The sequence below is a fragment of the Anser anser genome (genome assembly GCF_964211835.1).
Source record: "Anser anser genome assembly, chromosome: 3".
Taxonomy (NCBI): domain Eukaryota; kingdom Metazoa; phylum Chordata; class Aves; order Anseriformes; family Anatidae; genus Anser; species Anser anser.
In genome coordinates this window covers 106,507,644-106,533,577 of record NC_139722.1, presented here as the reverse complement: position 1 = coordinate 106,533,577, position 25,934 = coordinate 106,507,644, and the positions used below count along the sequence as shown (strand labels likewise).

Sequence of the window (25,934 nt, the reverse complement as noted above, 5' to 3'; positions counted from 1 at the left end):
TTTCTGTTTGCAGAATATGCAGTTTCTTTTGAGATCTCTATGATATTAAGACCATTTTGTTCATTTAGTGATACCTATTTTTATGTGTAAGCCTATATGAAATATACCGCATATCTGAAAAGAATAAGTTTATATATTACACAAACTTGTATTACTTTACAAAACAAGGGGAAATAATCATGTGCCTTTTTTCCTAAATGTATCCTAACCCTAGTTCGTTTAAACCTGTGAATTGAGTGAATGCATTGAAAGACAGGTACAGGTCTGTGGAGTAGTCAGTCTTCTTGGTTCAAAATATACTGACTAAATAAATATATATTCTATAAGTTCTTTTTTCTTTTCCTGCATAAATACTGTCTGGTGACTTATTGTAGAACTACAATTTTGATTGAATATTGGTCTATTTGATAGATACTTCCTGTCTGCAAACCTGATGAGACACTTTTCTTAAGGAACTAGAAAGCTAAGTGTGTGAGCTGTCTTAGCAAAGTTGGTGTAGATAATTAATTGCTAGACTGACCAACTGCTAGACTTTTGTGGTACAGCAAGTTTTGTCACACTAAATGTCCATAAAAATGGGAATTAGCCTGTGATTGACTGTGTCTTGATGATATAATTAATCATTTTCCTTAAATGTGTATTAATCAAAGACTTGGTTATTTTTAAGAAGACTGAAGGATCTGAGAAATGCCCTTTGTCTTTGATCATTTCTTAAACTTGTAATTAAAAGTATCTAAAGCTAATATTTTTTTCCTCCAAAAGGGGTTTGCCAAAATGGAGGAGTTTAGTAAGATTAATTAATCCCTGCAGTTGCTGAGAGCAGAGTGTATAGAATTCAAAGCTTGAACACTGCAAAGCCTCGTTTTATGTTGGAACCCCTATATAGCATTTGAGGAGAAGACTGACTCTGGAAGGGCCTACCTTTATCCTTTTCGCTATCAGTGATTTTTTGAAAGCTTTTTCTCCATGAAGGATTTGGGAAATAAAAATTAAGAAAGGAATATAAAAACACTTAGTTTCTCTTTTCTCTTTCTCCACCTTTCCATCTGTAACTCTAGGAAAAAAAATGGAGAGATAAATCACAAAAAATCACTAGTCACTAAAGATTCCTCACCTCATTACTTGATTTGGGAAATTTTGAGGCAAAAATAGGTTGTCATAATTAGATGGAGGAATAAATGTCTCATCAACTATATTATTTTTGAGTTCTATTCCAGTTTACTATGTTTTATTCCTTTTCTCCTTTCTTAAACCCTTTGCAGCCTGTGCTTGCCAGTGATTGTCTTTTTCAGCACCACGTTGCCCTAGAAAAAGCTGTGGCCCAAGGAAATCTTACAGTTTGAGCAAAGGTGATATTTTATACAAGACCTTGAGGTGTATTACTATCAAAAGATTCATTCACTTCATTCACGTTCCATGACTCATAGCTCTAATGAGATCTTGGTTATTCATGACATAGTTATTCATAGATTATTCTCTACTTATTAATATATGGAAACTCTGGACCGTGATACTTGCTTTTGAAGAACACTTGCACAAATGAGTTCTGAAAACATTTATTTCACACGCAGCAGTTTACTTCTTGTTTACTGATGCATGCAGTTAAGAAGAATAATATGTCATGTGAAAATCCAGCTATGGTAATACATATTGAAGGGGCACTCAGTAACCCTGTAACATTTTGTCTTGCTCATTTTTGTCACCTCTAATTTTACATAGCGAAAAGTACCTATCGCTCAGTATATATTGAGAGAACATCGAAGTTATGGTGATTCATATATTGCAAGTCTGCCATAGTAGAGAAAGAACCATACATAGAATGAAGTAATATGATATGAAATAAAGTGATGCAAGACAACAACTGACAGTTTCATTACATTATTCAGTTGAACAGAATCTAAAACTGCTGAATGGGAATGAATCCATGATACATAATATTGACCAATACATCATTTAGACCATTAAATATATTGGAAAACTGATGTATTATGCACTATTGAAACAAGGCATATAATGTATTCTGTAGAGAGAATTTTCTTTTAATTGTCCCATTTTAGGCATGGACAATATTGTTGTGCTAAAGAGTAGCTGACCTTGCCTCTGTTTACAAAAGGAGAAGAATCTCAAAATGAGCTGTTGTGTGAAGAGGACTACATGATTAAGAAAATTGGTTTCCAAAAGTAGTACTGTCAGGGTCAAGTCAATATTGTAAACAAGCAAAGCCTATACATTTTTTCTCTAAATTATGTAATAATCTTTTGACAAATACAGAAAAAAAATAATTTAAACTATTCATAGGGAGAACTTTTATTATGTGGAATTAATGTTTAGTTAAAAAAAAAGTTATTTTTTCAGTGTTTACCTCTGTTTTCCCCTAGTGATTTGTTGCATGTACCCTGCCTCAGAGGTGTCCCACACCCAGGATCCTGTTCATTTATTGAACTGCAAAGCAGTATTATTTCATGCCTCTCCATTGGTTTATAATAACTGGAAGTAAATTTAATTAAGAACATTAAGAACCATTCTTTGCAGAGAATCAAGAAAATCTGATGGGGTTGCTTACAATTCAACTTACAGCAAATATAATGCCTTCCTTGTTGAAAGTGGAAAAAGTCTCCCTAAGGATTATTAAATGCCTTTCAGAAGTGTGAAAAAGATCTCATGTTGTTAACAAATACATCCGTAAAGAATTTTCACACATTTATAAAAGCTGTTGCTAAACTGGGAAGTCTTGTTTCTTAATGTAGGTGAATAAATGCTTCAGGAGATGTCTCCCCTTCGGGCATTCAATTTAAATGCCAGCGTATTTAATGTATTCCATAAGAATAGAGGCACAGCTTATAAAAAGAACATTAAAGCATATTTATACCCTGCAAAATGGCAAGGGATTATACTATCAGTAAGTATCATTTTCAGCTATTATATTTCACTCATTAGTTTTGTTGGTTATAGAATAGGTTAATCTGTGGCATGCATTTTACGTGTCTTATGGAAACACAGCACTGTTTCACCAAATGGGTATAAGTTATGATCAGTGTTCTTTAAAGTGATTGAGTTTATGATAATGCAACCTCAGAGAGACAGTCTTTCTGATCCAATGCTACCTGCTTTCTTGTTTGAGGATGAGTAAAATGGGGCAAGAATTTGACAAATGGCATTTTAGTAGACTGCTGTGCAGGTTCAAAAACAGGAACTCTTTGAGCTGCGTACACAGAATATTGTGCAGTTGTTAGCCAGTGCTGAATGATACAAGATACTTGTTCTAAATAAATAATCTTATACTCTAGGGTGCCTGCTTAATCCAAAGCCCATTAGAGTCAAAACAATACTCTTTGGATCAGGGTCCTAAAGGAGAAATCTGTGAAGTTATTGTATGGTCTGCAGAAATCCCAATACCATAGCCCTTAAAAGTAGACTTTTATTTATTTATTTATTATTATTATTTTCTGTTTTCATCTCCAACTTTTGCATTTTTCTTTCCAACACACTTCTTTTTTATTATTCTTGCATATTGTATTTTTGGTTACTACTAGCAAGTTTTTTTCTTTCTTTTTCTCTCTCTCTCTGCACTTCATTTTGTTTCTGTTTTACTCCGCCTCTTGTCCTTAGGAAATCTCTTCTCCTTAGGAAATCTCCTTTACCTTTCCCCTCTTTCCTGAATCTATGAATTCTCCCTCTTGGCTCTGTGTCTTCAGCTGCGTAACAAGGAGATTATTAGGAAGTGCTATTGGAATCTCTTTGCGTCAGAGCTGAGTCTATAACCCACCTTAGAACCAAACAGATGCTGAGGCTCAGTGACAGTTTCAAAAGGATACTTCATATGCCCTATTTCATCTGCCTCTTTCTTGGTTGATTGCATTGACCTGTGCTCGCATAGCATAAAGTTTGAAAAAGCACTGAAGTCATCAGAAGAGTCAGAGGATATGTCTACATGAGAAACCCAAGTGAACTGTGCCCACTTCCTGAACTGATCAAAAGCCATATGGCTTATCAGCATGACAGCAGCCTCACCTTATGCAAGGCATGGTTTCTGGATGCCACAAGGTGTGTGAATTTTTACCTGTTAGTAAAATACCATGTAGAAACACCTTAAATATAATGTAGTACTATGTATATCTAAGTACGCAAGTTACTTCTCAAAATGATTTTTTGATGCCCTTTAGAATTTTATCAAAACTTGTGAATAGCCTTTTTTTTTTTTCCAAAAGAAATCAACATATTTAGCTTTTAATGATTATTAGTGGTAGAGTTAGGCAATGTTAATAGGCATCCAGGTTCTAATGGAGATTCACATTTTAATGAGATGTGTGTCAGGTGGACAGGAGACAGGGTTTTGTGTAATGATTGCTCTGAAAGTTATCCAAGTCATCAGAAAAGGTTGTTCAGAGAGAGAGGGAATACCTTTAATATATCATCAGGTTTTAAATAGGAAAATTGGTGTGAATTTCTTCCTCCCTTCTGGAGGAAAGTGTATTGATTTTAAAGGACTTTCCTGTAATAGAGACCTTTCATTTTTACCTGAAATCGACTGAAGGAGATGAATGATTTTTAGCAGAGCTGGGACAAGACAGGCATGCCCAGGAAGCTAGAGCTCCTAGTCCTATGGAGTGAATGGCTTGTGAGCACCTATATTCTTTCCAAGGGCAAGGATTAGGGATCTCAGTTAACAACAATCTGCTGGGCCTATTCTTCTACTGCAGTGTAAGCTTAGCTCTTACTGAGGAGTCTCATTCTTTACAGGACATTCAATATGTTCTATAGAAATAAGGCTTGAGTAGGTTGTCTCAGTTCTTGGATACATCGTAAATCTGTAAAGTTCAGCAAAGTCTTCGCCACAGCCTTGGAGCTAACCGACTTCCTTTTATCTTGCATGAAAACCATACCAGAGCAATATATTTGAGCAGATACTCAAAGTCATGGCCAAGGAAGATAAGGCTGAGTAGTCCTTTGTATAAGAATCTTATGCAAGGGAATGTGGATAGAAACGGCCTGAAATCTTCAGTGTTGGAAAGAAGAATAACCTTTCTACTTTAAAATATTTTAAGTATTTCAGCAAAATCCCAGCTCTTTATATAGTGTTACTGACAATCTATTGTATTGTGTTCAGTTCTCTGAGTGCTCCTTACCCCCAAGAGGGTTTTCCAGGAAAAGGATGCAAATGGAAGTCTCTCATAAATAGAAAGGGAATAAGTTGTAATTTTTGTATGAATTTTGTTTTATTATGTAACAACAAAAGCCCATACCTATGTTAGTGTCGTTCTGTTGGCTTTTTTTTAGAAAGCCAAACAGTTTATTCCTCTATACTTTAGCAGAAAAAAAGACTTTGTAGGTGGTTTGCTTGGTAGACTATTAAGTCATAAGTAAATTGGAATGTAAGAGTGGAGTTGCTGTATATCATGAAATCCATTGCACAGAGGTTGCTAATGAAAAATGTGATACAGTAATTTTGCATGAAGTAATTATTTGATAAAAATAGAGTACTCATATGCCTTTGCTTTTCTAACAGGTGGTGTTTTAAAATGTGTAGGCCATCTCCATATAAATTAATTTTCCTGAATGTACAATCATTTGTTGGTAGTGACTTTTTTTTTCTGTTGTTGTTGGTAGCTTTTTTAATGACATGCTTTATTATTTCTGTTACTTCCTTTTTTTTTGAGGGGGGGGGTTATTTATTATTTTTCTTACGCTGTTTAACAAGGTTAATATTTAGAATAAACAATTTCATTATTATAGTGGATTTGTAATTAAATATAATCAAACCATTATCTATCTTGACTAATCTAAACTGCATACAAAACACGAATGAAAGACAAATATTCATTCACTTTTCTGTAGCAATGTCTATTAGCAGTGGTATAACAGTTAACATTATATATGAAGTATGTTACCTGGTTAATACACAGCGCATTAGTTCTCTGTTTATTAACAAGTGGCATGTTAGAACTGTATTTGAATATTTTAACATTACATTTACTCTCTGAGATGTTGAATATGCATAAATGTAGATTTCAGGTTAAAAGAGTGGTTCTACTTACAAAAGTGAGGGAAATACTTTTTTGCTCATGGAAGACATCCATGTTATGAAAACATTTAAAGTGTTGTTGTTGTTGTTGTTTGTTTTTGTTTTTTTTGGAAGAACATTATAGCCATTCTAGCAGATACTGTTTTACATAATGAACAGTAAGAAAACAACAAATACATTTGTTTATGTATTCTTATTTTGTAAAATCAAGTGAAAATGAATTCAGTGCAACTCATTCATAATCCTATTTTGAAATAATTGTATGTTTTCCAGGGATTTTTGTAAAAGAAATATGTAGCCTTATAATATACACATATTTTGTAAATTCAGTGCAGCAAAATCATTACATAAAAAGATTAGTTTTCAGTCCCAAGTGTTGCACTTAAAATGTGGCAACTCTGAGACACAAATAATGGGGATGGCTATCTCTTCTTCAGATTTTCAGAGATCCTGTGCAGAGAACCCTGACGGCACTGGTTCTTACCAATAAATAATAATAATAATAATAATAATAAATACATGCAAGCTTTCTGTGAGATTTATGAGTTATCTGACTTGAGTGTAGAGGGACATTCTTTCTGATCTGAGATAAAGATAACATAAAATAATGTGAGGGTTGGGGTCAGCTCAGAGTGCTACCACCTATTTATAGACAAATAAAAATTAAATTTCCAACAAAGCTGAAAATGTCCCAAGTTTGCAACAAAGTGTTAGACAGACATATCAACCAAAACAAGTAAAAAATCTGTCCACTGTGCATCTAGCTTTCATCAGTTTGAAATGAGCAGATGTCCATGAAACATGTATATATGGAAAAAATAACAGACATGAATCTGATCTTTCATCTTCTAATAAACTCTAATATAGATAAAATGTTCCCCCAAAAAGCCAGTGGACGATGCATAGATTTTATGATTCTCTCTGTGTACCTGTTTGATCGTGTTCAGCAATGCTGTAAAATTAAAATTGTTTTCTAGAGCATTCTGTTCACTTATGTGATAAAGCGAAGGCTTTTCTTTTTCTCCCCCTTTCTTTTCTTTTTGATTAATGACCAGGAGAAAAGGTTGACAGTGTGTGGGAAAGTTGAATGTCATTAGCCGTATCATTTGTTCATTTGTTCCCAAGAAAAATTCCATGTAGGTCCTTGTTTTCTTTATAAAGCCTCGCTAGTGAAACATTTTAAGTTTTCTTGGCACATTTCAAATGCTTTCTGTACCAGTGAGGTCTCGTTGTTATTATGTACATGTGATGTGTTTGCATTGTACTTTACATATTGGTTTTTATGCTTTTTGCTTGAGTTACAAGAAGGACGATCTATGGTAATGGGATAATTTACAAATGTGTTTTTAGTTTTGCACTCCAACTCAAGGTGTTAGTGTGCTTTTCTGCTGCTGCTAGGTTAAGCAGCAGGACAGGTAGGTTTCATTTCCTAATGTGACCAGTGTTACTTGATATATGGATTTAATTACCTGCACTCAGAGGCCGTTATAATGGATTTCTTAAAATAAAGTTATATAAACACGTATATAGAATTAGGCCTTTAGAAAACAAAGCAATAACTAAAAAGAGATTTTCTTTGGAAATCAATCTTTCGTCATACCTATTCAGTCAGTGAAGTTATATTGGTATAAAATCAATGCAGGTGATTTCATAAGCAGACGTGTTGGGTTTGGGGTCATTTATTTTTGTTAGTTTGTTTTTGTTTGTTGTTTGGTTGTTTGTTTGTTTTTCTGACTTGCCTGCTAAACACTGTGTTCTTTAGGAATAGATTTCAGAATTAACACAATTCCTCTGGGTAAGAATTCAGAGACTGGAAGTAAAGTACAGTGGTAGATCATTGAAACAAAGGGACTTTCACATGCTTATCTTGTTTTCTCTCTGTACCGCTTTCTGCAGAGAAAGCTTGAAAGAGGAACTAGAGGGAAGGTAAAGCCTGTGAACTGAACTTGTGCTTGTGTTTGTATGTTCAGTATATTGCAGAATTGTCCTTGGGTTCAATTTTCAGTCACTGTAGGTTCTTTAAGACTTGCAGATTTGCCATAGATGGAGATCCATACCCGTTAGCACACAGATTTGATTTTTTTTCTTTTTTTTTCTTTTTTTTTCTTTTTTTTTTTTTTCTCATGAGAAGAATAATTATTCCCAAATCCAGTTACCAAGAAATTTCACACTGGCAGCTTGCTGAATTAAAGGTCTTTTCTTCAGTGTGAAGGTGACAGTCTGAGGATGTACTGAAAGTTGGTACTGATTCCCCGTGTGATTTGAGGAGACAAATTCTGTCCTCATTTACGTTGTTCTTATTAGCAGCTGAATGCAAACCATGGAAATGTCCCTCAAGTGGTTTCATAAAAGACTGAAGATAATCTGAGGGAGCTGATTTACTATTCCCTATTACCAGGCCAGAGAAGAGTTACTGTAAAGAGAGACCTCATACATGCTCAGATCTGGGGGAGAACTGGGGTTACACATTTTTGTGGATTTTAATGCACTAACATTAAAAAGCTGACTGTGAAACTTTAAAAACTTTACACCACAGAAGCAAAATTGCCTATCATGGGACTGTAGTTCTTGCAACAGCCTTTTAAGTGCGAGAAGCATTGCTACTGAATTTAATATCTCTGGTTTGTAGCTCATGGTCCTTCCAGCCATGCTGTCCTTTCAAGTAAAGTTGAGTTTTTATTTTTCTGGATTTTTAACACTCTCTGAGTCTGATACCATGAGGTGCTGGGTTTCTTTTGGGAAGAATCAAGTGCTTTTAACTCCAACAGACTTCCCAGCATGCTGGATATGCTCAGCACATCGCAGGAGAGGGTCCCTCAACATTCCCTTTGATTGTACGGAGTGGATAAGGGACAGCAATGATGGTGAATGTGTTAAGCCAATCTAAATAGGCACCTATCTGTAAGTGCATGGTTTTATAAAACAAGAGATTAATCACACTAGTAACAACTTCTTATGAGAAAACCCATAATTTATATTATAATCCTTGTGAGCATTTCTAACATTTTTCCAACAACACTCTCCCTGAACAGCTGATAACACTGTTCCTTCCTAATACACCGTTACAATACACAGATGAAAAATATCACACAAAGTAAATGGCTCTACTCTGTAAGATATTAGTGCATTATTTTCAGTTTTCCCAGGGGAAATACTTATACTTCAAAGCATACAATAGATAAATGTTGTTTTGGCTTTGCAGAGAATCTTATTTTCATTGGGATTTTTTTTTAAACTCTCAGCTAAAGAATCCCGGACACTCATTAATTGGGGCAGTAATTTCTTGTCATGTCATCCTAAGCTATGTATTTGTAACCTAGTACTCAATGGCTTCTTCAGTTGCTTATTACACTTTGTGCAAACTTAGCAATTAACTGCAATATGAATGTTTAATTAAGAAAAAGAAAAGTGGAAGAGGGAATATTCATTTTCAAGTAGTTTATTCAGTAACTTTTAATTTCCCATTACCTCATCAGAATGCTAGTACTTTATGTTATATGCAGAAAACTTCAGCCTGCTCTCTGGAAATTTGAAACAGCCAAAAACAAAGCTGTTATTTTATTGAAACAAATATGGGAAACATTCTGTCTTTGTTAGAAATTATCTTTTTCAATCATCTTGCAAAGCAGCCTTCTATTTTTTCATTTAAAAATTAATTTCTAATGGCCTCTCTGTGTGGTAAGTGCTAACAATAACTGGTTTGTTCAGGAAACACCATTGCCATTTGAGGTTCATAATTCTAGATGTAATTCTTTTCCTTTTTAAAAAATTAATGAATTCACTACTGATTAACTGATTATTTCCTTCCTGTCTGCTTATTTCAAGTGACTCGATTCTATTGGAAATCAACAGTAGTGCTTTACTTGCTTATCTCTACCTGTAGTTCATCTCTGTCTCTTACATGTATGTATAAATATGGAAAGAAATTATATTTTACTGACATGGTTGCCTTCATTGTCACTCAGCTTTTTATAAGGCAGTAATGTCTTTATTATGTTTGTATCCTGCAGAATCCATTCTATTGATTTTTTTATAGCTTTATGATTTTTTTTTCAGAAGTACTTAAGTGCTCACTAGCATGATTGAACTAAAATAGGAAGGACAAGAGGAAAAGAAAGACTTTATTACATTAAATGGAACAGAAGTTGTTGGAATGTTGGAATGACAAATTAGACAAATTAGATATTCAGTTTGACTTTTTGCCTAACCTTTCCCAACTCTTGCAACTCTTTTGCAAAGAAAACCATCAATCTTTCTTTTCTTGACTGTTGCTACTCATTGATTTGACAGAATTATATGAACTGTACAGCCCTAACTCTGCAAATTTCTTTGCATTTAATGTGAATTTATTATTTGTTCAAATATATTTTTCAGCACACCTCACTCTTGAGTACTGATGACGTAATAGTTTTGCTTGGAATTTGGACTTTTGCATTGCATTCCTTGTAGATATAAAAACACTGGAATACAAAGAAACTTAATGATGGATTGAAACCAAAAATGGAAATTAAAACTGAAGGAAATTAAAACAGAGTCTTTTTCAAGTGCCCATAATAATTAAAAATATATATATTTATACCTTAATTTCCTTGTACAATGCTTAGGCAGTGAATAAGTGCTTTTGAGCAAACATAAGTAGTGTAGTTGGCTTTGTGTTATGCTCCACATATGGAACAGAAACAGTAGTTGTTACTTTTTGAGCTTGAACAAATAGTTAAACTGGGTTTGAGAAGTGGCTATAGTATATTTAGGTAGGAGTGCTCTACTTTATTGGAGATTACAGTAATCTACCTCCTCTGTATTTACATAAAATACACTTAGAGTTTACCTTAAATCCATTGGGAGACAATGACAAAGAATGTCAATGAGCAAGGACTTCATATTTTCTTGCTGTGTTTGTAAGGACAGTGTGATTTTGTTGCAAGCATAAATTTTGGTGACCTGTGGTAACAATGAAGAAAGTGTCTGGATATCACTGTAGGGAGAGCTGGGGGGTAGTGAGTGGCCAGCTGGCACATAATCCACTGGCTAACTAAGCAGTGAACTGTGCTGGAGGATCCTGAATGCCATAGGGTCCAGTATTGCCTGAGGCAGATCCTGGTAACCAGTGAGCCTCCTGGTAAAAGTGAAGAGTATCACTGCGGTGAAGAAAGACTAAGAAAACAAACGCTGGAGTGAATATTCTGTAAGTCTTCTACCCACTTGACTGGCAGGATTTTTTCCAAGATGATAATTTCTAATCTCCCTTCACTTCCCTACTGGATCACTCCCGAATGCCACACAAAAAGAGTAATTCACAAATTATGCTTCTTTTTTCTGACAAGGAAATCAAGTATAGACTTCAATTGCATTTGATAACTACAAAGGTTAGAAAACATTTGACTATATCTCTCTTTTGTTGCTTTTATTCAAGTATTGCTCTTTTCCCTGTTCTCATACTTTGCTAGATACTGCAGTAATCCAGGAGTGCAATCTGCATCCATGTTCTTCACTGAGAAGCCTTGTTAAGAGTTGTTCAAATAGTTCTCCAGTTATTCTGGAATCCTCCTTTTTATGAAAACCAAGTGGCAGAAGCTCTGAAAGCATAAACAAATAAATGTTATCTAATAAACACAATATTCTAAAATCTCATGCTAGGACATATATGTTAAGTGAAAGGACTGCAACTTCCACTCTTGTCCTCCATGCTGAATTTAACCTTAAAGGAAAAGATGAGGCTAAATAGTATCCAGGCAATGAGTACAATTTCATATTCCACAGTTTCTTGATGAAAAAGAAAACCTTTACTCATTTAGATTTAGTTTAAAAATGTTGCAGCAACCTCATCTCAGGGAATCTTTATGCTGATGTCAAAAAAAGTGAACAATACTTTCAGAGAAGATTATGTAAATACATTAAGAGAATTATAATTTCTAATCTTGTTTCTCTTTACTGATAAAAATAACTATTGAGGCCTCTTTGTAGATCATATTTTTTAGTATTTAGAGTATCTTTGCTGGTAGAAGCATGGAGGAAGAATATAAATATAGTAACTGGTGTCATTTCAACACTGTTTTGTAGAGTTTTAGACTAAATGTTGTATGAAAAGATAAAATATTTTTTTGGTTGTTCTTATTACTATACCAACTGGGAGATTCCACTACATTATGTTAAAATTGTTTGTAAGCAGTGAGTTTGCTGTTTATCTTAATAAAAAATACCCATAACAAACATAAATAAGCAAATGATTTCCGAGGTCAACATTAACAACGAGTTATCTTTGCCTGTGTTGTACTTTTAGTAAGTCATTATCGTGTACTACTCATCTTTCTCTCTCTGTTCTTCAAAACTTAAAAGCAGGCAAGAAGGTAACACTGGCACCTTTTAATGATGTAAGAAGATATTCTAGCCCCTAGCCTTAGGGTAAAAATAGGAATTGAATAGGGTAAATTAATGGAATAAATCTTCAAATGGTATGATAGAGTGAAGTTGCAGTGATACACACTTCAAGTGTATATCTGACGATATTGCTAAAAAAGTCTGAATTTGAATTAAAAGACTTTCTGCATAGCTGAAATTGTTGGGTTTCAAATCCTTACTTAAATTTTATTTTCATTCATTTAGCTTCAGCTTATAGTTCGCACAGATCTCACACTGATCTGTGCAAAAGGCAAATGTGTGTTTCCCTCAGGCATATAAACTGAGGTAAGTGCTGTCATTTATTTATTTATTTATTTATCTATCTATTTATTTATTTTGTACAGCATCTAGCACAAAGGAAATTGTATTAGTTGTCATCAGAATAGGATTGTTAATAACAAAAATTAAAAGTGCAGACTGAAATCAGTCAATTTTCCCAATTTTTCCAACTTTCTTCATGAACTGTCTGGCTCATTTATATATGGCTCACTGTTGATTTTAGAAGAAAGTAATATTGCAATCTATATCATTTGTAGAAGACATTAAACAGCATCTCTGCAGTCCATAATTGCATCAGTTGTTGGTGGTTAGTATTATTCAATTAGCTAATGCTTTTTAGTAGTTTCTCTTCACAGCTACTTTATTGGAAAATAAGTTGGGTGGATATTTAGCTTTTTCCTTCATCTCCCTGTATCTGAAAGTTTCTTGAACATCAGAGATTTAAAGGGACCTCTGGATATCATGTATTCCAACTCCCATGCTCAGAAATTAACCTTCTAGGTAACTGAATAAGCAGCATTTTTAAAAGTATCTTGCACAGATATTTGTAGAAGGAAACTGAACAAAAGCCAAAATACTGTTATTTTTCTAATGGTTATATTGTTCATGTTTGTTTAGGACTTCGAGTTATTTCCTATTTTATTTAAATCATTAACATAGCCAGACCTACCTGTACACATAACATAACATATATTTTATGCAAGAAAAGAAGAAAACCTTGAGAAAGAAAACACTTTATTAAAAAGAACAGAACAAACTCTTCTAGGAGCAGAACAAACTCTTCTAGGAGGTTTAGAAGGTATTTTCAAAATTCTGAAATAACATTTGATAGTCTAATAACAAGTGAGCATTTCTATGGAGAAGGTCAGGCTTTTTCATATCCATTACACTTTTGGTAGGTTCAACTCGTAAGTCTTTTAGGTGATGCCAGCTTTGTTTTCCCATGTGTTTGCACAGTGTCCGGTATAGCAATATGATGGCCCATGATCATGTTCTTTGCTATGGACATATTACTATTAATAGTGAATACGGAAATATCAGTACAAGGGATAGAATCTCAGTGCTTTTTTAAATGTTCTTTTTAACTTCACTTGCCTTATTTTGCCTTAGACAAAGTGAACGCCATGAGCTGAGGTCCTACTCTCTTATAAAGAGAGTACTTGAAAACATAATGACTTGTAATGTAAAATATGGCCAATGGAAGTTTAGGAGTACTTGGTGATACTTCCTGGAGTTCTCAGTCCGGTTGGCTTGGATGAAGTCCAGCCTTGACTAGCCTCTAGTCCAGCCTAGAAATGACTGAACTACTGGAAGAAATCTAATTTTGTGGTCATCTGTCCATTCAGTGCTTGCTGGTTTTGTGGCGCCCTAGCCAGTAATTTTTGCTTTCACTCTGGAATGGCCTTTAAAGAATTCAGACTATAGCTTCCACAAGACAGCAGTCAGCCAGAACATCCTTCGTAACTTTTGCTCCATGCATCTTTTTGTGCTAGGCAAAGCTTTAAGAATACTTATATTCTCATTTAGTATTTTCTTACCCTAGTAAGCCCAGCCTGATAGGAGAAAGAGAATGCTTTATTGCAAGTATTGCATTTTCCATTAGCCTTTAGGAAAATGATTCCCTTTCCCTTGGCCCCCTATCTTAATGTGTCCTTAAATGGTTATGCTTCTGATAATGCTGTCAGGAGAAATACTTCTGTAATTTGCTTTGACCTTTTTACTCTTCCTCATATTTTCCCATTAGTCTCCACCAATATAAAACTAACTAAGCTTGACTCTTCAAATGAAAGCTGGCCAAAATCTCTTTAAGAATCATCAAGCATTTAAGAGACAAAAAACTCGGTATGCATTATCTGGGAGTGAACTAATTAGACAAGAAGGTTTTCAGAGACTATTGTTATGACAAATACAATCTTTGGTATCTTCTTCTTTATTGAACTAGAGACAGGTGTGAAACTTAATCAAAAGCAGGATCAGTCCAGAAAAAAAGCCAAATTTTATAGATCATTTCACATGTGCTGAAGAAGCTGAAGGGTCTCCCTTTGTATCACTATTTTTCCCCTCTACCTATCACAAAAGCTGCATTTCAAACTTTGATGGTCATTTGAGTGAAAATTATTCTTCATGAGCCATATTCCATTCTTTAGTCTATTTTACTCTGTGCAGGCATCTTACTCTACAGTGTAAAAATTCTTTATTATGAATACCAGTTCATGTATTGGTAGGAAAATTAGCACTGCACAATATGGAAAACCACATCTTTCTGCACTGGATTACTTAAGTACCAAAAAAAAAAGGGGTGGATATTAGTTCTTTTCACCTTTACTTATCAACTTTATGTAAATGCAGGTTACTTCAAATTAGCTTGATTAAACACTAAAGCTATATTAAATAAGGTACAGAGTACACACTCTTCTGGCAGTAAATTCCCCTATAAGATCAAGAAAGTTTTTTAGTTTGAACAGGTTGTTTCCCTTAGCTTGTCTTAGGGATGCATTATCCATGTTACATTTTGCACTAGGAATCTGAAATTGCCAAAGGTTTTTTTTTGTTGTTGTTGGTTTTTTTTGTTTGTTTTTTAAAGATATACTGCAATGATCATTGTCAACCCTAAGAAAAGAGAAAAGCACCATGTGGGCATGTTCAGGATAAATGGTCTTTGCAACAACTTGTCCAAAAACCATCAAGATGAACGTTTTAGATGCTGAAGGTCTATTTTTAAGATGGTTGAAATAGAAAAATTACACCGATTGTCAGTTATCTGGAACTGTTGTCAGTCATTTGGGTGATTGTACTTGGCAGTATTAAATGTAGTGAAGCTTTTCTGTTCCCTGTTACTGTTGTGACATGAATGGCAATGTATTGTCTCAGTGAATAATAGGATGCTGGTCTGACTTAACTGACTTCTAAACAGTCTTCTCCCTGCAAGCCACAGTGAAGGAGCTGGGGAGGTGGCAGTGCAAGTGGCTGCACTGCCATATAGCATCTGCTACATTCTCCAGCAAGACAGACTTGTATCTAGCATACCACTTACTAATGAAATTGAAGTGAAGTTAATTCAAATTAAAAAAAAACAACACAAGTTAGTGTTTCTTAAAAAATGTTTTGAGTAAGGAGAGAAATGCTTAAACCTCATGCTGGTCCTGTGATTTTCTTTTTTTTTCCTCCCCCAATAGGAAAAAAAATCTGGTGTCACTGAAGTTAGTGTAAATGTTATTAAAAATAGCAGGATTGGGTTGGTATATCAAGAGTGGAGAAGGACTCTTTTTTAAGGTCAGAAGGTTCTTGTAAGTGAAGAATTGCAGACTGTGGCTTGAAGTAGCCACATTGGGAAGCCATTTGGGAAGAAGTCATCCTTCCACCAAAGTGATCTGAATTTCCTCTTTGAGATGATTTTATAACAAAGGATGTCTTAAAAATCATGTATTTGCATGTGTGGGGATGAGTGCCTTGAAAGGCATTTCTATATTTCTTTTATTAAAAAAAAAAATATCCTGTAGATCTATAATTTCCTACTGAAAAAGCAATACAGCAATGTGGTGTACTGGTTGTGGTGGTTTTACTCGGGTGGGAAGCTGAGCTCCACCGCAGCCACTCTCTCACTCTCCCTCCTCAAAGGGAAAGGCAAAGAAGTACAATGAAAAGGGTTCAAGGGTTGAGATAAAGACAGGGAGATCACTCAACAATTTTCGTCATGGGCAAAACAGACTCAGCATAGGGAGATTAGATAAATTTATTACCTATTACTAACAAGCTAGGGAAGTGAAAAACAAAGAAAACCTAAAAACACCTTCCCCCCTCTACCCTCTACATAAGATTCAGAGAGTATTCAGGTAAACATAATATTTACCTTTATAGTTCACTGATCAATTAGTATCTTGTTATGCACACTGATTTGATAATAGCAATTACACACTCCAATAATGGGAGGTACTCCACAGGAACCGTTTCTGTCTCTGAGGCTGTGATGCTCTGTAACTGTGATTTGGTAGACTGTAACAACCTTTTCAGAGTTATTAGACTAGCCATGTAAATCCTTCTTAGTTTAGGGATCATTGACTAGTTAGGCTGTAACAGCTCCATGGGAACCATTACAATCCCTGATCCAGCTAGCAGTTTTGGTGCTCTGCAATCAGACTGAATGTTTCTTTTAATATTCTGGGTTTAATCTTACCCAATACCAAAGCAGCAGGCAGATTGTGCTTGCAAATTTGAATAAGAACTGTATTTTTTTTGAGGTTGCAGATGCTTCCCGTCCCAAGCTGTGGATACTTTCTGCACTCTACCTTGAATAACTCTGTGTTTAACAAAAGCTAACAAAGAACCTTAACTTGCCAAAGTTAACACCCCTTGAAGGTAAGCTAGGCCAAAACAGAACTGGTTTCCTGCTGCCTGTACTGCAAATGAGTAGCAGTTCCTTTCCAAGACTATTTACTGTTGTCTATCTCTTTCACATAGTAAAGGTGTTTAGTGAAAAAAAAAAAAAAGAAAAAAAAAGAAGAAAAAAACAGAACAGAAGTCACCTTGTTAGATAACTCATTGGCAGAACAGTAATTTTAAAAGGGAGATTTTTTCAGTATATGTGATGAAGTCTATTAGAGTGCAGCTTTTCAAACTTTATGAGTGACATGAATGCGGAAGGAATCCCTTGTGTGAAAATAACCAAATAAATTGGTCGTTCATATTTGTTACATAATGATAGACACCTATGAAAATATTGGAAATTAAGATTTCAATGTACTGCTCTGTATTTATAGCTGCACTTCAATTTTACCACAGTAGGGCCAGTTGTATGAATCATGGTTCATCAGTGTGAGCATCAGAAAGTCACAGTATGGCCATTAGTGCTATAATATGAACGTATGAGAAAAGATCTCTAAAATGCCACTAAGCATTTGATAAATTTTTCAGAACAGAAGCAGAAGCTTTAAGCCACTCATCATATTGTGTATCATTGCAGCAATTGTTGCATAAACTTCATATAGCACAGCAAATGTATGTAAGGGTACAATCTGAGAGAAAGCTTCTCTTACTTCAGTGATGTATATGCATCCTCCATTGTGAAATACCAATAATAATTGCTTTAATCCTTTCTATAGTTATAGTCTGAAACAGCTGCTCTACATGGTAATAGGAGAATGATGCACAATACTCTGAATGATTTTTTCAGGATTTGTGTTTCACAAGAGCAGTTGAATACATTAGTCATAGTCCAATCATAAACATGATGACTCAAATCTAAACGTGCTACATGGCAAGCGCAGTGTGGGCTCCATGAAACAATACATTCCAGGGGTTTAGAGATGTCTTTTAAGCCAGACCTGATTGTTTCTCCACTGAAGCTAGCTCTGGAGATTTATTTATGGTGAAGGCTTGCTGGCTAGTCATAAACACTTCTGTTAGCTTTCTCAATGTACATCAGCTGATATGTTGACCACAGCTAGGATGGCATATGGCAAGTCCTCCCAAGATGGGATGTGTGGTGTTCTGCTTTAACAGCACCTCCCAACACATTCACAGTTGCTTTAAACACTATTCAGTCTTTATTTTGAAGATGCATGTAACGTACAGGCAGGTATTAGCTACAAACATGGCAGGATTATAGTTTCCTGACACTACTGGCCACAGTAATTTCTTAGCGATATCCTTCCTTCACCCTGTTATTTTGGAACTAAGCACAATAAGATATTCAAAAGCCATGTGGACATGGTACTGGGCAGCCAGCTGTAGGTGGCCTTGCTTGAGCAGGGTTGGACCGGATGATCCCCAGAGATGCCTTCCACCTAAACCTTTCTGTGATTCTGTGAACTCTGTATGAGCCAATTTGTAGCATAAGAAGAAACTATTTCCATTGTCTGGAATATACATATCCAATGGGTATGTTCTTTATGCACAAAATTTCAACTGGATTATTAATTATGTCTAAGAATCTTCATCCTGTGTTTCTGTACCTTCTATCAAATAGTAGTAAATTTTATTTTAACCATCCATATATTACCAATTTCATTTCTTTATTTCTCTTCTCAAGGTTTTAAATCACACAATCTATGTCTGCTTGGTTTTAGTTTATGCTCACAAAGTGTTAGAGACTTCTCTGTAGTGGAATTTCCTAGTTACAGACGATTTTTAAAGGGGCTCCTCAGCAAAAATAACAATGATAAATCTTCAATAATAAATCACTAGCATTTGGAATTACTGCCTCAGTGTTGATATGACAGTTTCTCAAAGTGCAGTTTTAGCACATTTTCTGCATGTGAGCAGCATCCTGAGAATAATTTTTTAGGAGGACTATGTATAAATGCAAAAAAATATGTACTGGAAATATTGCATGTCATGAGCCCTTGAATCAACGGCTCTATCACCCCACTTTGAGGCAATATTGTATTGAATGCATGGCTGTTAGCTGAAGTAGGGGAGGGTACTTTGAGCAATTAGAATAGAATAGAATAGAATAGAATAGAATAGAATAGAATAGAATAGAATAGAATAGAATAGAATAGAATACTTCAGTTGGAAGCATTCTCATTCACCAAGATTTTGCACTTTTTCTGTTTCAGTTTTGCTGGATGTTTAATTGCTAGATTGAAAATCCCATTACATAGTTCTTCTATTAACATGTGCACTTGACAGTTGGCTTCCAAGTATGTTCCTTTGGTTAAACAGTCCAACAAATAAGTCTTGTACATTACTGTCTAATTGGTAAAATAGAAGTGGTGAGGTTAAGTATCCAGTACCTTTCTCCTTGCGTAGTTGTTAGAAGCTGCATAACACAGTGTGACACATCTGCCAGTACTTCACACCCACTTGCTCATGTATAAATGACTGAACAAGGGACAAAGCAATGCAAAATCAAGCTTTGCTTTTTAAATAGGAATGACAATAGAAATATTAACATGTCATGCAACACATTATGGGGAAAAAGAAAAAAAAAACTCGAAGAAAATATTGTAATATTTTGTAAGTGATTACAAATTCTGTTAGCATTTACATATATGTAGCTGACATGTTTTGAGAACATATACAAAGACCAAATTTGACAACATGTAAATAAAAATGCTTCATTCTGATATTTATTTTGTGAGAAAATACAAACAAGGAAAATAGCTGTTAATATTATTTTTTTCTGTTAGTCAAATATTTGTTGTTGTTTTTGTTTTAAATAAGATTGATATAAAACCTTGTCATACAAAACCTACATTAATTCTTTTTAATCTTTGATTCACCACAGTTTAAACAGCTGTGTATTGCTCTCTACAATTTCCTGAGCAGGGCAAATGGAGAGGGATGTGCCAGTCTCCCTGGTAACAACTCACAGGATACACAGGAACAGCAGAAAGTTGCACCAGGGGAGATTCAGAATGGATAGTAGGAAAAATTTCATTACTCTGAGGGCGGTCAAAAACTGGAACAGGTTTCCAATCAAGATGGTTGATGCCCACGGTGTGGCTGACAGTGGTCAAGAGGCATTTGGATAATGGCCTTAATAATATGCTTTAACTTTTGGTCAGCCCTGAAGTGGTCAGGCAGTTGGACTTGATGATCTCTGAAGGTCCCTTCCAATTAAACTTTTCTCTCCTCTCCTGTCCTCTCCTCTCCTCTCCTCTCCTCTCCTCTCCTCTCCTCTCCTCTCCTCTCCTCTCCTCTCCTCTCCTCTCCTCTCCTCTCCTCTCCTCTCCTCTCCTCTCCTCTCCTCTCCTCTCCTCTCCTCTCCTCTCCTCTCCTCTCCTCTCCTCTCCTCTCCTCTCCTCTCCTCTCCTCTCCTCTCCTCTCCTCTCCTCTCCTCTCCTCTCCTCTCCTCTCCTCTCCTCTCCTCTCCTCTTCCCTTCTCTTCTCAAAAAAAAAAAAAATCCATCTTTTGTTTAGAAAACTAGTACTAAAAATTGAAGCACATAAGAAAACCAAAAAGTACCTTCTATTTCCCTTCTGACCTGACTGATATTCTCTTTTCTGTTTCTTGACATGTTTTATATGAGACAGACCAAAGAAAAATAGTTGGCAACTTGGTTTGATTTTCCTTCAACCTTCAGACTTCAAATGCAGAAAGAATGTCTGCTAATTTCAGTGTTGCCATAGATACAGTTTCTATGATGTTTTATTATTTTATCTATCTATCTATCATTTAGCTAGATAGATTCCATCTTTTTTATTATTATTATTTTCTCATTTACCTTCCATGCTTCTGCTTCTTCCTCTGCACCTATTCCACTTGCTTAATTTAATCAGGTGTTATTCTTTTATCTGTTTGTTTATTTATTTAATTAATTATTTTAGTATTTTGGAGCACTCACTCCCAATCCATTGTTTGATATTTGTATCCTGTAATATCCCACAGGTAGTGTCCAATGTATCTTGTTAGGCTTTGAATTACTCTTTCTTTCTACCACTGAAATTCAGGGTAATTAAATTTGCTTTGCATAGTGTTCCAAGTATTGCCTGAAGGTCTAAATGTCCCCTCTTCCTGTTCTCGGGTTTTACTGGATTTCTCTTTGATTCTGTTTGTGGTAGACACACACTGATACAGCATAATACACATTCTGTCTCTGTCGACACTTTTCTCTTTCTTTGTTTCTCCCAGAGGCTCTTCTCTCGAATTTTCTGTTTATAGTAAATACATACAACAGCAACAACTCGGAAGGCACTGACTGTGTAGGATTAATGTACCTACTCATCTGCAGTCATTCATCATTGCTGTTGGATTGCAGTTCAGTGATGTACTGAAATTGGATGATAACTGCTGTTGGTGAAAATGTTTCATCCCTATTATTTAACAAAAACAAAAAAAAAAAAAACAAAAAAAACACAAAACAAAACAAAACAGACAAACATGACTTTATTAGTCTTTCTTAACATGCAGGTGGACATTTGATTCCTAATATACTATGTACAATTTTTAACCTGATCAAGAAGGAATATGTAAGATCATGCAATTAGAGCACCTATGTTTTCTCATGTCAGTTTTGCCTTTTAATCTAGGGATGGTAGCACTAGGTCTATGCAAATACTCACAGTGACTTAACTTTGGGGCTTTAACTTATAGATCTAATTTAGGAATCCTTTGTATATTTACTGGATAGATGTAGACTCCAAATTCTGATGCTCTGAATAAGCATCTGTAGAGAGCAAAATTTCTTCTTTGTACTGTTCAGTAAACTATGACCCTAAATGGGGCACATAACCTTGATTCCAAGAGTTAGCTTCCGTTTTCTGTTTTTTCATGCTCTGCATTATGTGTCATGCTCACATTTAGGAAACATAGAGCTTGATTCTCCTTAAGTAATACTTCTTGTTGATTTGAATAGGGTTGTTTTCAATGAAAAGGTATCTTAAGTGACGTTCTGCCTTTTTTGAAATTGGAGCAATATGACAATTCACTTTTGGTACTTCAAGACATTTTTATTTTATTTTATTTTATTTTATTTTTATTTTTATTTTTATTTTTGAGTTGGATTTTTTTTCTACCAGTAAGTTTTTTTCTGTCTGGTATTCTGTCCTACTGGGCATTTATTCCAGACTTCCCTTAGGTCTTGGAGGAAGTCTAATTTATCACCTTATTCGTCTTCAAATATTCATCTTCTGGCTTTTTTGTTGAAGTAATTATTCATGTTAGATAATAATGGATGCATATAATTCCAAGACAGACATGGTCAGAGAATTATATTGATTAGCTGTCTATTTTATAGTGTGCTGTCTATTGCCTAAGTGTGGACTAAAAGGAAGGGAAGAATACTTACAAGCAAATGAGAGTTGCTGATTTTTACAAACTAATTTGAAAGAACTAATTCTTAATGAAAGGTTCAAAGATACAAAAATAATTCATACTTCACACTTCATACTGTACAAACTGTGAGCTCTGGAAAGCAAGTCTTTTTGTGTCTCCTTTTACAGCTTTTCTCTTCTTAGTGCCTGGCTGGATCTGATGATAAGTTAACAAAGCCAGGATAATCATTTATCACTTGCTATAATTGTTACATTCTTTTTGTCAGCAATGTGGGAGTTCCTACTTTTCTGTCTATCTTCCTCTGAGCAGTTCCTCCTTCCCCACTTGTTGGGGGGAAAATCAGCTCCTCCCCATACAGCTGAACTTGTTTAACTTGCAGTATTTTTTAACTAGCAGTAGGTAGCATGGTGATTTATTTATTGAGGAAGTGGGACTTGTCACATCTGGAACAAGCACTTAAACTTCAAGCAACAAGTCTAAGCAGTCCACAGGCAGTCAGGGAAGGGATTGATTCCATTCCCAGGTAGGTCTTTAGGAATCATCAGATGAACGTATAGATAGACACAACTCTAGGAAATGTATTTCTGCGCCTTCCCTACAAGATAGAAGCTGTATATTGGTTTTACTCTTGTATCTGTGTCTACTCTGTGAAGAAAGCACATGATAAACAAAGCCTTCCAAGTGGTGCTTTCAGTTTTACAGCCACAGAGACAATCTCTTTTGATTTCAGTGTTATGTTGCTTTGTTTCAGTTGTCAAATGAGTCATTCTGAATTAACTTAGGTGTTGGTGAGAATAGAAATAATCTCTGGGCTCAGTATTTTTGCTTTGAATACCATTATCATAACAACTTAATAAAATACAAATAGAGATTAAAAGATTTCTGAAGTTACATTTGGTGATAGTTCAGGAACCCGTGTGTGTACAGTGTGGCTTTTTGTATCTGTGTTTTGTAGATTTGTTTGTTTGTTTTAAGAATTGAGCAAAATTCTTTGAGACAGCAATTTGTCTTGAAATGTACAAACTAGAAAGCCTGAATTTTAAACAAGTAGATGCTGTTTTTTGTTTATTTGTTTTTGTTTTTATTTTTCCTAATCATCTGATATTAGCCACATGAAAGACTTATTAAGAAAGACCTGGCATTCATCACTTTTAACAAAGTAAATATTTATGATTATTATCTCACATAACCCAAATAAAGAGTATAATTGTGCACTTTAATGCTACTGTTTTTCTTTTGTGTTCAAGAAATGACTAACTGCCTTATTAGCAAGTATTTATATAGAAGCCCAGAGTTTAGTTACTGTTTCTGTGGCTGACAATCTAGTAGTACCAAAACCGCTACAAGCATAGAATAAACACAGATTAAATATCTAAACAATTACAGGAGCGGTTGGATATGTTTAAATAGCAGAGGTACAGTGATTAGGACTCTATGTATCCTCCAATGTATGAACCTTTGCAACGTGAGTGCTCCCACACAGTCCGGCTATTCTTTTCATGGGCTGTAATAGGGCCTGAACCTTCCAGCTGTGAAATCCCTGACTCCTTTCTCCCAGTGTGCTGTTCAGTGCAAGTATCCAAATGTTCACCTTTCTGTCTCTATTTTCCTGCCTATCCCCTACTAGTGATAGTTATATTTTCCTCCTGACAGTTTGTCCTTGATTGCTTCTCCCCCACCTTCCTCTCCAAAGTGATATTGTCATATTTTGATTCCTTGATATCAATGTCTGTTGCATGGTCTACTTGCTGTGTGCTATTATAAAATTATTTTTTTTTTCCTCTAGCTATATATCTGATTAGTATTCACCACTTTGAAAAATGCTTCAGTTTTACTTTCCCTGTGGGTCTTCCTTTAAGAGTGTTTACTTCAGGCAATGGACAGATTATGCTATCACATTATAAAATCCTAATAATAGAATATTAATGCCTAATAAAATGCCTCTAATGTACCGTATTTTGTCCCGTATCTTTTATAGAAGACTATTGAATAGTTTTCCCATAGCAGTGGGTTTATTAGAAAGGAAAAGTCAAATGAAAAAGCAGAAATAAAGCTAGCTGTATACATTAGAAAATTAGAAATATCAGAGTCTATCAGTCTACAATCTGCTTTCAGTTTCCAATTGCTCTGGCAACGATAATGCGGTTACAGTAGTGTGAAAACTGAATCAATAAAATCAACAACATACTCTTTGAGTGGTATAGCATATTGTATGGCAGACAATATTTCATTATACATTTGCCCAAATAAGACTAAGGCACTATAGATGCACTATAGGAAGGGGTCAGAAAATATAATGGTGGGTATTTATGTTCCTTTGAGCACGACTGATGTGCTGCTGGCTTTTTGCTCAGTCTAGGATTATTGATAGGGAATTAGCGGCAGTCAAGATGGTTTTTCTCTTCATTTTTTTCCCAGTTGTGTTTTACTTTCCAGCATGTACATTGACCTTGGACTGGTTGCTCTCTGCAGAACATTTGAAATCCACTGGAAACAAAACTTTATTGCATAATGTGGCTGCCCACTTGCTGTAGCAAGTGTGCCATCATAAACAAGTAACCCTTGTTTCAAGTTGTGTGTTGAGTAAAGCCCACAGAGTCTGAGGTCTCCGTCCATGGAACTACACCCTCAAAGTCCTTCCCGGTCTGCACCCAGCCATCTATGCAAATTGGATCCAGATTATGGAGGAGCAAATAACACAGTGCTTATGGTGCACTCAGAAAGACAAATGATACGTGATCTGGCACTAAATCTGAGAGAGGTAGCATTACAGAAATGGTTTCAAATAACTTCTGTCAAAAAGGAGTTACTGCTGGCAGGGCATCGTTGTGAATTGCTCTGAACTTCATCTGGTTACTCCCAGATCATTGGAAAAGCCTGTATCTTCAGATGCTTTGAGATCAGGCTGTGTTACCTGACCAAGTCTGGTTTTCTACACAGACCAGGTTGCTTTTTTCCCTCTCTTATTGTGTTTGATTGTTAGCTGCTGTATATAGAGAAGAAGGTCATGGTGGTTGTTGTAGCTGCAGAGTTATGCTTTCTGACAGTTGTCCAAAGGTCAGGCTGCTTGTGCTTTTATTGTCTGTCTTGAGTGTACATAAATAAATGGAATACATTGAGGAAAAAAATCCCAAACTGTAATAGTTCAGGGGATCTTTTTAGATGAAATGAGACTTTATTTTTGTACAGTGTTGCATAGAAGAAAGCAAGGAAAACATATCAATTTGGCTTCTTTTTAAAATGCTCTCTTAAGACTGCCAACGTGAAAAGAATCTGAAAGAAGCCAAGGGAACCAGTGATCGTTACGCTGATGTGATGGCTAAAGTGTCTTTTTTAAAGGAGAAGGTTCCTCTATAGCTCTCTTCTATCAGTAAAAATTGCTACAGAAAGCAGTTTAGTATATGCTGCCCAGAATTAATAAACTGAGTTACTGATGTAGGATCCAGGTTCCCTGTCTAAACTGGAACTAGTTAAAGGAAAGCCTGAAGGGTACACTGTTTTTCTCAAACAGTACTA

General features: G+C 35.3%; 1 protein-coding gene and 1 long non-coding RNA gene across 36 annotated transcripts in view; both read left to right on the top strand.

The window, feature by feature from the left end:
• Window positions 1–25,934, top strand: part of NRXN1 (neurexin 1) — a 725,995-nt gene that overhangs the window by 460,789 nt on the left and 239,272 nt on the right. The gene's annotated exons all lie outside the window — the stretch shown is intronic.
• LOC310897758 lies at window positions 7–13,416 on the top strand. Its single transcript, XR_014582571.1, has 2 exons — window positions 7–1,349; window positions 2,748–13,416. It is a non-coding gene; the product is annotated as an uncharacterized lncRNA (long non-coding RNA).